Source organism: Castor canadensis, chromosome 8 (genome assembly GCF_047511655.1).
Source record: "Castor canadensis chromosome 8, mCasCan1.hap1v2, whole genome shotgun sequence".
NCBI classification, from domain to species: Eukaryota; Metazoa; Chordata; class Mammalia; order Rodentia; family Castoridae; genus Castor; species Castor canadensis.
This window is the reverse complement of record NC_133393.1, coordinates 130076819-130090054: the sequence shown is the minus strand read 5'-3', so window position 1 is coordinate 130090054 and position 13236 is coordinate 130076819. Positions and strand designations below refer to the sequence as shown.

Below are 13236 nucleotides of genomic sequence, written 5' to 3'. Positions count from 1 at the left end.
AACAAAACAAAATTGCCAACATGTTTTCAAAAGTACTTGTACCATTGAGAGATCTATTAATATCTGGTTGTTCTTTTGTAAAACAAAGGTGTTTAACTAGATAGATGATCTCTCAATTTCATTCTAGTGTTTTGACTCCTATCCTAGCCACCAAGCTTATTATTCCTCCATTTTCTTTTGTACATTTAATTTCTGTCCTTTCATCTTGCTCTTATTAATGTCAATGATGATGATGATGATGATGATGATGGTGGTGGTGGTAGAAAGTTATTTGTGTCAGCTACAATGTTCTATGTCTTACCTGAATTTTCTCTTTTAGTCCTCGAAATAAGTGTTGGCAGTACTCTCATAATTAGTCTTTGTGATGAGAAAGAAGTTCAGAGAAGGTAAGTGACTTCCTCCCAGTAACAAAGGTATTAAATGGTGCAGTTGGGAAGCAAAATAGGATCTGCCTGGATCCTAAATTCCTGACCTCCTATCCTATACTATGCTATTCAAACTCCTACTTTTCCATCTTTTAGATGAAGATCTATTTGCCCAGCTGTCACCTAGATGTACTTTACCTTCTCAATGTTGCTCACCAATTTTTCCTCCATACTTTGGCATGGTATCAGTGTTCAATGACCCAGCAACTTTCCAGAAGGCAACAGAAAAAGTAATTTAGAGACTGAGGCTGGGTTAAGATCTTACTTATGTCAGCTCCATTAGGTTTTCATTAACAGTCAGAATGGGGTTTCTCAAACCAGCATAATGCCAGTAAGCATTGCTTTGAAAACACAAATGCTCAGCTAATAAATTACCTTGTCTACCTTTTATCTAAATCTAGAGAGTCCAGCCATTTCAGTGCATCACAGAGGTCATTGCCAATTTTGCACTGAACAATTAGCATTCTCCTTCTCATCGAGTGGTGAAATTACCATGTTAGCTCTTTGCAGGGATCAGAACACGTCATTGGCTCTTTAGCTTTTCTGTGCAGTCATCATTAGGCATAACACGACTCAGATATTGAGTATTATCATTTAGATTAGGAAAGCACTGTGTAAATATTCTGAACATCTCCCATTCAATTATTTTCAGGGTAGTCTTAAGAGGCAAAAGTCAAGACTGTATCAATTTCATTCTTCATATGCCAAAATAACACCTATGCTCTGCTATGTGGCTTGTGAGTAAACCATTCCTCATCTCCACAGTATTTATAGTGCTAATCAACCAATGCCATTAAAATTTTTATTGACTTTAAAAAGTCTTGATGAAAGCCCTGAAATTGCTTTTCCTCAAATGACTTCGGTTCCACTCTTTACTCCTAGACTTGATGAGCTAACTTAAATCCCACCTCTTCCAGGAGCCTATTTGATTTAGCTTTCGTGGTTCTCATTCTTTTTTTTTTTTTTTCAGAAAGGTAGGATAAATTTTAATCATTAAATCATTCTTTTTTTTTTAAAGTTTTTTTTTATTATTATTCATATGTGCATACAAGGCTTGGGTCATTTCTCCTCCCTGCCCCCACCCCCTCCCTTACCACCTACTCCACCCCCTCCTTCTCCCCCCCCACCCCCTCAATACCCAGCAGAAACTATTTTGCCATGGTTCTCATTCTTGAATTTCTGGTTTATAGTCACCCCTGAACATTTTTAACTTAACTATATGTTGTGTATTTTCACTCATAGAGAGGCCTTGTGAGGCTGAGCAATGAATGCTGAGTTCAAACGAATACTGTCTATGGCACATGAAAACAATGTGACTTCCAGCAAGTTCTGTATCCTTTGTATGCCTGGATTTCTTCACCTTAGAAAAGCAGGTGATAGTCTGCACAAATTATAGTAGCCATAGCTGTTTCATGAGTCCTTACAAGCTCCAAGTGATAAAATGTATGAAAAGTGGTACGTAGTAAATGCAAAACAGATGGTTGTCCTCATTCTTCTTTCTCATGTGCAGATTTTAAATCCTCAGAAGCAGACACGTCTCATACCTCTGGACATGCCATATCCACTCTTTCATTTAATAAAAATTAATTTTACACCTGCTCTATACTAAACAATTCATTTGATGCTGTGCATAGAACCATAAACAAATCAATTGTCTTTCCTGCTCATCTTATGGTTTAGCAGAGGATATAGACATGTGGTAAACAAAAGTATGATCATATAGTTTCGCAAAAATCTGCAGCATCAAGGAGTCCTCCATACTATTAACAAAATCAGGGTTCTAAAGCAATTTATTGCTGAACTCATTTTTCTTTGGTGATACTGGGGTTTGAGCTATTCCTGCGCTCTGGCTGGAGATCAGAGAAGTCATATTTATGATTGTCCTTCATATTTGTACTTTTTGATATCTGTGTTATTCACATTTTGAAATTAAATAAATAGAGGTACTTATAGACAGCCTGTAAGTTCACTTTCTCTTTATAATCATGTTACACTCATAATTGTTTTAAAGTATTCTGTGGTAAGAAGTGTAACATTCAAGAGCCAGTGTTTCAGAAGTTTGGAGTTATTTGGACATTTTTGCAATCTGAAGCTTTTTGACTGCCTGATGTCAACACTGTTCTCTACAATTATTATCAGGTTTTACTTGTGAGTCTCTCTTTACTGCACTGGGTACCTAGGATGGATCTATGTTGAAGAAATACATTTTTGATAGAAGACCAATAAATGAACATTTAATTGAAATAATAAATTGTAGTGCTAGTTTATATCTGGCAAGGGGAAACTGAAAACAACTAAAATTACCAGATAAAATAAAATACCATCACAATAATGCTGAAGTTCTAGCTTGAAATAGTAAAGAATTACTTAAGACCTAGGATTTGGAGAGGTGGGTAGATCATTGTTTTGAGCTTGAGGATGCTTGCCAATCTAAATGAAGTGAATCTGTCAAACACAGCTGTGACTTTGAAGGACTCAAGTGCAGAAGGGAACAGACATGAAAGTGTAGTCCTCAAAGGTTCCCAAATCAGCAATAAACATGGCAGTATCTAACCTCACTCCTGGGGCACCAGATTTGGGAACCAGCACATGTGATGTTGGACAGATTAGCAAGTAGAGGACAAAGGAAGTCTGAAATCTAGAACACAACCTAGGTTAAACCAAAGAACTTGCTATGGAGAAAGAAGAAAGTCTCAGAATGAAGTGATGGGCTCTACCAAGTGCTGAGGTGAAAGGAAAAAGTATCAGAATGGAGAGTGTGAAGCAGAGCCTAGACTTTCGCAGTTGGAGTTTGAGCTGCTAGATCTTATACAGTAAGCCCACCTATTTCGTGAATTTATTACATGTGGTTTTTCCGACATGGTTGGTCTCCCTGGAATCACATACCCAAGGATACCCAGGGTCTACTGTACCATGGCAATAAGCCAGACTGATTGGACATATAATAGAACTCAATAATGGAGGAAAGGCCTGTTCAGAATGTGGGACTGTGTTGGAAGCTGTGTTTGCTAAAAAATTAAATTTGAGCCCCTCTCTGCCCCTGCTCCCCACAATTCCATCTGCACTGAAGAGTTAAAGGTAAAATGTCCAGCTATTACAAAGTAAAAAAAACAAAAACCAAAACAAAATCTCAAAAAATTTTTGAACAAGTTACCATATATTTGTGGAACAGGGAAGATTTACTGTATTTAAAAGTCAATGATAAATATCAAGAAGATTAAGAGAAGTAATATATCAACTCCCCTAAACAGCCAGATGTGGTGGCTCATGCCTGTAAACTGAGCACTCAGGAAGCTGAGGCAGGAGGGTTGTGGTTTGAATCCAGTCTGGGATACATAGTGAGACCCTGTCTTAAAAAAATAAAACTCCTTATGTTAAAAAATAATGAAAAGCAAAAATTATTGGGAATGAGTTTGCAGTAAATATAACTAAGGTATAATATTTTAATACATAAAGAACATTTTAAATTGAAACAAAATTATTAAGGTAGTGAACATGGAGAGATAATTGATTTCAAAATGAGTATAACTGAATAACAAATGAAAGGAATATGGTCATATAATAATATTAGGCAAAATGCACCAGACATTTACCATGTGTAACGCCTATGCTATGAATTTACATGTATTATTTCACTGAATTCTCACAATCCTAAAATCTAGTTTCTTGCATGAGCCTTGGTTATAGATCAGCACATAGGAAGAAAGAGGCCAGATAGCATTTGGGTTGAGTTTTATACTCAATTCCTTTTGTATTTATTGAATTTGGCCTGTTGTTATTCTCATTGTCTCTGTGAGAGTATCAGTAAAGATTTACTGCTCATGATAATATATAGAGAAATAATCTCAGATTTATTCTACTTATGCAATATTATTTGTAGTAGACTAGCATATTGGAGATGATGTGAACAAATAGACATTTTTAATTACTGAAATGGGATACAATATTATAAAAATGTCAAGCTTTCTTATGTAATTTACAAGGTCTAAACATTCTGAAGGATCTTTTAATGGAAATTATTCTAAAATTTACTTGGAATCTTAGGTAATAATGTTAGTAAAAACTTAGAGAAATAAAAGAGAAAATATTTTATGTTGTGTATGTGTGTGTTCTCTGGCATACTCTCACATTTTTAAAGCATTTAAAAAAATTGTGTCCTCATTACCTTTCTTTTTTAGCTCTTGAAGGCCAAGAGTTTTATTTTCAATTAACTTTATAAAGGTCTATATGCATTGCAAGGACTTAGTAAATATATTTGATGACAGATAAATTAAGAAGATTTTATTTATTGAAGCCAAGGGAAAACATAAGACTTGCAAACCAATTGATTCCAACATCTGTCATTTTGGACACAGTGTTTAAACCACAGTTTGAATACAAATTGAGTTTTGGCTGGCAAACAAGTTCTTATTTCAGAAACAGTTTACCTCAAAAACATTTTGAGGATAAATGTTTTACCTTTTCCAAACATTTATGCTGATTCAAGCATAGGCAAGTTTAAAAGCAGAGTGAGGAGGAAGCTCTTGGAAAAAGATGGATTGAAGATACTAGTGAGAAATTTGTGCCATCATCATCCCAGCATGAAGCCTGTGTACCTGATTTCTTCCTTCTCTTCATCACTCTGATCAAATCAGTCCACCAGGCCCATAAATTCTTTTTATGGGACTTGCAATCCTGATTTTTCCTATTTGGATTGCTAGCATCCTAATTCAGGCTTTGGTCCCCTTACTCTTAGGCTATTATACTAAATATTTCATTTCCTCATTTCTGGTTTCTCTTACCTTCAATATGTCTCTAACAGGTGGCCAGTTAGATTTTCTTAAAAGAATCATTTTTCCATATTACAGTCTTGCCCAGGATTTTTTTTGGGGGGGTGGTGGGAGTTTATTAAAGGGAGTTTATTAAAAGTTAGGGAAGAGAAATACAAGGGGGAGCCTGGTGGGGCCCAGGTGGAAACAGAAGCCAAGAACCCGTTTCTGCTCTTCAGGTGCCTATGGGAAGGGGAGGACCAGGTGATTCTCATTCAATAGGCAATGCGTGGGCTGGGGCTTGGGTGATTCCTGACTAGGTGAGGGTGATTCCTGAGCCAAAGCATGGTTAATCTAAGATGTAGTATTTTCTTTTTTTTCCTGTGAGTCCTGAACTTTCCCAACTTTAGCCTGCCTCAAATTCCTCTTAAAGGCAATATACCAAAAAATCCTTTTTTGGAGGTTGCTGAAGTGAGAAGGTCCATCTTCAGTATCTGCTTTGAGCTGACAAGGGCAGCAGACCCTACCTACAAGGAGAAATTGCCTCTCCTACTTCTTTCCCTTGGGACTTATTTGAACACAAGGTGTCTAAACTATTGTCCATTACAATTAACGTTCCTCATGGAGATCTTGTTCATTTGTAGAGATCAATAGTCTTGTTGCCTCATGATTCTGGACCTAAAGGCTTTCATTCTGGAGGAGAGAAATCTGATTTAGAAGGCATGACTGAACTTTAACAACGATAGGAGCATCAGAAGGGGCTCTGCCAGGTGGTGTAGGAAGGATAAAGAAATCTAAACTTTCACTTAGAAAAGTGACAGCGTTTTAGGGTTACTTTGTCTATAGGTGTTTATATCTGTAGCTATTTTTAACTCTTAGATGCCCTGTATTCTGGACTGTCACTATAGTTGCCCAGAATTTTTATTGCTTTGTCCTTTTACCTGTCAGTTGAGTTCCTTTGCTGATACCAGAGATTCACACATCTGATTGGCCACCCAGAAATCTGGTGTAATTTACCTGTGTTACTAGCCTTGTCTTAACCTTCCCAGATGCTAATATATACCCATATATGCTATTCTCCAAGTGTGTTTTAAATTTCCTTATAGCCCAGGCTGGTCTCAAACTTGTAATCCTTCTCTCTCTACCTCCCAAGTACTGGGATTACAATTATGGTCCACCATAATTGTATGTATTATGGTCCACCATACCTGATCTGGACTTTATTTTTTACAACTGTTTTAGATTCATAAAATAAGTGAGTGGAAAGTACAGAGAATTCCATATACCCTCTGTTCTGTCCATCCACACTCACAGCCATTTCCTCCCCCTGCCATGACAAACTCCCCACCAAAGCGATATATTTGTGACAGCCTTCTAAACTTACATTGATACATAATTATTATCCAAAGTTGATGGTTTAAAAGTTGATAGCTTTCATTCTTGGTGCTCATTCTTCTGAGTTTGGACAAATTTAAAATGACGTATATCCACCATTATTATACTATACAAAGAAAGCAGTTTCAAGTTTTAAAAAATCCTCTGTGCCCTACTTGTTCATCTTTTTCTCCCCTTTAACACTGACCTTTTTACTATCTTCTTAGTTTTTGCTTATTTCAGAATATCCTGTAGTTAAGTCAAGAAAGGAATGGTTTTCCAGTCCCAAAGGAGATAGGACTTGCCATTTCTTTGCCTTTTTGTTGTATTTATATCTTCAGCAAGTAGACACTGAGTGAGAGCAGATCTGCTCCATTCAGCCCACCAATTCAAATGCCAATCTCCAGGAACACCCTCAGGGGCCACTCAGAAATAACACATTGCCAGTGAGTATCCTTCAGTTCAGGCAAGTGTAATCTGAGGTTGACCATCTTATGATCCTACTAGAAGCTCTCTCATACTGTTCGAAATAATAAGTAGGTGTTTATATAAAAAATAGACAATACCATTGCACATTTAGTTAACTCAGAAACCCTTCCTTTCTCCAGTCAGAGTTGGAAAGCTGAGATGTTGCTCCTACCTTAACAAAAATAGAAAGCCAGATAATTTTCAAAATTGTAATTTTTCTGGAAATCATTAGAAGCTGACATATCACATGGGGCAGCAAATTGGTCAAAAATTTGAAGAAAGACAGCACTATGAAGGAGAAGTAGGGATGTGAGCACTGGGTTACCTGGCATTTTTTTTTGGCATTGAGTTCATGGAGACAGAGCATGACAAGATGGCAGAACTTTCATAAAAGCAAATAAAAAGTTTTCAGAAAAAAATGAGCTGTTGAAAGGGAAGGGTGGCTCTCTTGAGTGTACAGCACTCCTAGGACCTACAGATGTAGGGGGAATTTGCATCTGAGCATGCCTTCTCCATAGACTACACTGTGTGCTCTTGGAAAGGAGAGGGCAGGGCAGGACCCTAAAACTACTTATTTAGTGGAAGGGCTGGAAGAAAAGAGCAGAAAGTACTGTCACAAAGACATGAAAGTTGGTCCTGATCCTTCTTTCATTTGTCTCTTATAGAAAATAAGTCTTCTGTCACTGAGGGAAGAGCAAAACTCCCATTTCTCCTGATGAAGGACCAGAGAAAAGAGCTCCTCTACCATTGAGGGAAGAGCAGAAACCCATCTCAGACCCAGATCATCAGAGATCTCCTGCTGTTGGGGAGAAGAATTACTGAAAAAGCATTGCACCCAGAGCCCAGGGACATAGGAGCAGCCTGAAATGGAGAGTGAACCAAAACAAGAGAAAGGTCCCATCTGTCATTCAAATGTCAGGCAAGGAGGTGTCAAGTAACAAATCACAACAGTGTACCACTGTGGGCGCCCTGAGATCATGAAGATATACTCTTGCTGAGGCAAAGTATCACAAAGAAGGCTGAAAGCTGAGTTAGGAAGAGGAACATAGTGAAAAACTTTACTCTTAGCACAAAGATGCTAAAGAATTTAAGTTGTTGGTGTGCTGAAGACCATCGTAGAAACATTACAACCCAAACCCGGCTCAATTCCTGGTTAGACTGACTCATTTGCCTTACTTTCTCCCTCCCCTCAGCCCCCTCTTAAAAAAAGAAAAAAACTAACAAAAGATCAGCCTCATTCATCTGCTGGCATAAATAATATTTATCTTAGTTACTCTTGTCTTGTATACAATGCCCAACATTCATTCAACCAAAAATTATGAGACACAAGACAAAAAAGCAGGAAACATCCACCCACTGTCAAGAAGCAGAGCAACTACAGAATTCAGATATGATTAGATGTTGGAAATATTCAAACAAGGATTCAAAATTACTATGATGGCTTCATAAAAGGCTCTAGTGAAATTGGAGGATAAAAATCATGACCCGCTAAGGAATTCCACCAGAGAGATGGAAACTATATGAAGAATCAAATTAAAAAATTATAGGTAAAACACAGCACGTCATCACAGATGGTTAGTGACTTTGACAATTATTAGTAGACTAGACGCAGACAAGAAAAGGACTAGTGAATTCACAATAGGTTCATAGAAATTATTGAAGAGGAAACATAAAGAGAGGAATGAGTAAAAATAATAAAAGAACATATAATAGCTGTGGGACAATAGCAAATGGTTTAGTACACATATAATGAAAACCAGAGTAAGAGTTATAGTAGACTTCTCAGAAATGACAGAAGCCAGAAGGCAATGAAGTGACATCTTTAAAATGCTGGGGAAAAAAATGTCAATGCAGCATTCTTCACTCAACAAGCTATCTTTCAAAACCAGAGAAGAAATAATAATTTTTACAGACAAACAAAAAACTGAATATATTCTCAGGATAACTGCATCACAAGAAATATTAAAGGAAATCCTTCATATAGAAGGACAATGATAGCTCAAAGAAACTTGGATCTAGGGTGATCTACAGAGAGATGAAGAATATTGAACATAGTAAAAATAAAGTGAAATATAAAATACTTTTCATTATTGAACATAGTAAAAATAAAGTGAAATATGAAATAGTTTTCATTACTTTGATCACCCTAACAGATAATAATTTGTTTAAAGCAGAAGCAGTGATGATCTGTTCTGTGTATATATACATACATTTGATAATTACAGCAAATTAATGGAAGGAGTTGGTAGTACAGGGCTGTAGGGTTTTAATGTAAAGAATACATTATTTCAAGTTAGATCCTCATTAAAGAGTTATATTTTTTAACCTTTAGGACGACTGTTGGAAAAGTTTTCAAAAGAGGCTTAAATAAGTTCAGTTACCTCACTTCATTCAGTATAAAATTCTCATTCTGCATGTCTTTGATTTTTTTCAGCTGCTATTTTATTTTTTATTAGATCATTGTACTGAGGGTACATTATGACATTTAAGAAACTGCTTACATATATCTAAGTTAAATTCACTCTGTCCATCATTCTTTTTATCCCCTCCCCCATTCTTAGAATAGTTTCAACAGGTCTCACTTTTTATTTTCATACACAAGTACACAATATTTCCACCATATTCACCCTCCTACACCTTTTCCTTACATCCTGCTCCCTCTGTCTTTGATTTTTACTTATAGATCACTTTTTCTTTTATAGCTTCTTTTTAGTTCTATCTGAAGTAGTTTCACGCTAAAAATAGATATTTTAAGGAATATATATATATTTTACCTTGATACCCTGTACAGATGAAATGCAGCTTTACATTTGAAGAAAAATAAAATAGAGGAAAACAGAGTGACGCCACCATTGTACTGAAACTACATTATTCATCTATGTTTGAGGATCCCTGAGGCAAAGAAAACTGATTTAAAGGTGAAACTTGCAAGATGAAAATGTCAGTGGGAAAATATTTTTACAATATTCCCCTTCCATGAGCAAATGTACAAATTTGATCTGCAATATAAGCATCAGACTTTTTGAACAAGGAAAAAATTAATATGTACAAACACATGATACATCAAGGAGGGGAGGAACCACATGTTTATTCTAATAAAATATAGAATATACATAAGAGGTGATCATTGACTCTCAGACCAAAAAGAGATGAAAGCAATTATTGAATAAGGTCTTAATTTGGTCTTTCTACACTCATATTAGTATAAATTTAGAATTCATATTAGTATCAATTTTAACGAAGTCCATATAAAGAGTAGAACCAAAATGTGGCAATAAACTCATTGTATAATAAACTTATACAATTGTATAATAAACTATACAATATTGAGTTAATTGCCTTTCTTGGCCACCTTATGATGGCCTGTGGTTGGTGGCCAGCATGAAGCATTCATTTGAATGTTGGTTGGTTCAAGCTGCTTAATATTTTTGAACTCATTTTCAGATTGGGGCTAGAGATTTTGCTGGTTTGATAAGTAAGTACAGTAAAAGCATGGTCCTTGATAGTCAGTAAGTGGTAGGTATTGGTGTCATCAGCCAGACAGTGATGTTGGTAGAAATAACCTGGGTGGAGACTGAGAACCTGAACAACTTTTTGATGCTCCTGATTTGAGGACTTCAGAGGAATCTAAGGTGGTTTGTGCTACCTTTCTATACTTCAATTTCCCCATATCTAAAACGAGGAAGGTAGAATAGATCAGCAATTTAAATCTTTATTGTTTTGTTTTGAGACAGATTCTTGCTATATAGCCCAGGCTCTGCCCTCAAACACAAGATCCTACTTCTTCAATCTCCTGAGTGCTGGGATTACAGGCATGTACTACTATGTCTGGTCAATTTAAATATTTTATAGTAATAAAATTGTTTATGCAAATGAAATCTTGGACAATACGTCAGTGTTTGAAAATGATACCAGCACAGCTGGTGAGTTGAACTAGAGAGCAGAAGCCTCCCTCTCCCCACTTCCTGGGGCTGCCTGAAGTAACTCATAGGATACTGTAGATTCAGTAGAACATAGGAAGAGGTGATTGCAAAATGCTTGAGAACAAAGCTTTCTGCTGTGCTGGTGTTTGTACAGTGTGTTAATCAGGTGACCTTTCATTAAACTAATTTTTGATTGCGTGTCTCTCAGAAAGGGACCAATGGTAATTGTTAAGAAAGGTTACAGATGGATGTAATCTATCTTAATGATAAAATAAATTTAGTAACCCAATCTATTGCTCAATCTCACAATATTAAGGATTGAACCAATGTGACATGACAGCTTGGTATATCTAGAAGTTTCTAGTTGGGTCCCATGTAAACAGAACTATTATAATTGGTAATGGGGACTATATATGTATATATACATATATATATATATTTACCTGTCTTTCATTTTCATGAGAAAGGTGTCATCAGATTCATACTGGTCAAAATAGAATTCCCAAAGTGAATGAAGTTAATTAATATTTTGTGAACTATTCTGAATTCTACAGCAGGTTTAAAATTGTCAATACTGTGTACTAGGCTCTGTTCTCATTTTATCTTTTGTTTAAGGAAATTACCTGAAGTCACATTGACTTTGAAGTGGCACGGGACATGTTTGAACCCAGACTTCTTAATTCCACACCCACTGGGTTGGTTTTTTTTTTTTTTTTTTTTTGTGGAACTGGAGTTTGAACTCAGGGCTTCATGTTGCAAAGTAGGTGCTCTACTGCTTGAGCCACAGCTCTAGCACATTTTGTTCTGGGTATTTTTGAGATGGAGGTCAGGCAAACTATTTGCCTGGGAGGCACTCAAACCTATAGTCTCCTGATCTCAGCTTCCCAAGAAGCTAGGATCACAGGTGTGAGCCACCACTGCCTGGCTACCCTGTCCTTTCTTCTTGCTAAGCTATGAGAGTCAGTGAAAATTCAGACAGAATAATGAATAAGCTTTTCATTACTAAGAATGTTTTCTTACTGCTTTGCTTGTGAATTCTAAGCAGTTCAGAGAAGCTCTCTGAATCATTCGATGACACACAGTTAATAAGTATTCAGGGCACCCTGGATTTCTCATAGGCATAATGGGCAAATATTCTTCATGTTTTAAATTATGGTGAAAACATTTGCATCCTGATATTAATATTTATTGATTTTTGAGGTTCAATGAATAGTTCTCAGGATAATTTCTAAATCTTCAGAGAAAACCTGCATTCATAAATAACAAATCGTGTCATTATCCACATCTGTTCTCTTTTTCTATAGGCTTAAAAATCTCTATTCATTATGTGAGTCAAATGAAATGGGTACCCACCAGTGTTGCTATCAAATTCTAGCCTGCTTTTTCAGTTGATTCTTTATTTGAGAATGCAATGCTTATCCAAAATAAATAAGGGAGCTACTAAACTGCAGTGATTAACATGCAATGACTCTCAGATATCATTTACTTATGGAAATCGATTAAAATCCAACATTTTAGCAATACTATTGTGATGTCAGTAGCCCGATTAGGCTGTTATAACGGCAGGAGTTACTACTTTAATATCACATTAGCACATCGTTAGCTTGAACCATGCAACAGCAGTAGGAAAATTAGCAATTTTCATTTGTCAAAAGAGACAATATGAACTTTTCCTGCTGCTTAAATTTGTTTTATGTGTGTGCACATCGGGATGGGGGTGGTGATAGAGGATGCAGAGAACAGAGTTACGTTTTCAATTAATAACAAGTTGCTTTTGCAAAGTGTGTATATGTTTAGAAATTAAATCTATGGTGTATTTTTAAAATAAAAAATGCGATTAATTCTTTCACATTAAAAATTTCAAATATGCTTTTGTTAGCTTCTTGAAAGTCTTTTTTTGAGTTAGGATGGGTCAGAATTAGGCACAGAAGCAAACAACAACAAAATGAAGCCCCCCTACCTTATAGTTTGAAATTGTTTACTGAGGCCATATTAAAATAAATATTTTGAATTAATGAATAAATGCTCAATTGTTTATTAACAATTGAAAAAAATCCCCTTTTGAAAATACAACATGCATATTATAACTTTGCAGAATGTTTTATATTTCTGAAAGCACTTAAACATATAGACTATTATTTGAGTTTCATATAACATTATATGGTCAGAGCAAATATCAGAATCTTCATTTCATTGATGAGGAAATTGGATTTTGACTTTCCCTGGATTATACAAATCCATTTCTCTCATTTGCTTACTATATTACCTTGGGGGAAAAAAATCACTGTTCTATACCTT

General features: G+C 35.9%; 1 long non-coding RNA gene across 1 annotated transcript in view; it reads left to right on the top strand.

Annotated features, from left to right (window-relative positions):
- LOC141425810 (uncharacterized) overlaps window positions 1–10041 on the top strand; it is a 57893-nt gene extending 47852 nt beyond the window's left edge. Inside the window, exons 7-9 of the long non-coding RNA XR_012450941.1 lie at window positions 320–386; window positions 1668–1798; window positions 7681–10041. This is a non-coding gene — a long non-coding RNA (uncharacterized lncRNA). The remainder of the gene's footprint in view (window positions 1–319; window positions 387–1667; window positions 1799–7680) is intronic.
- The last annotated feature ends 3195 nt before the right edge of the window (window positions 10042–13236 follow it).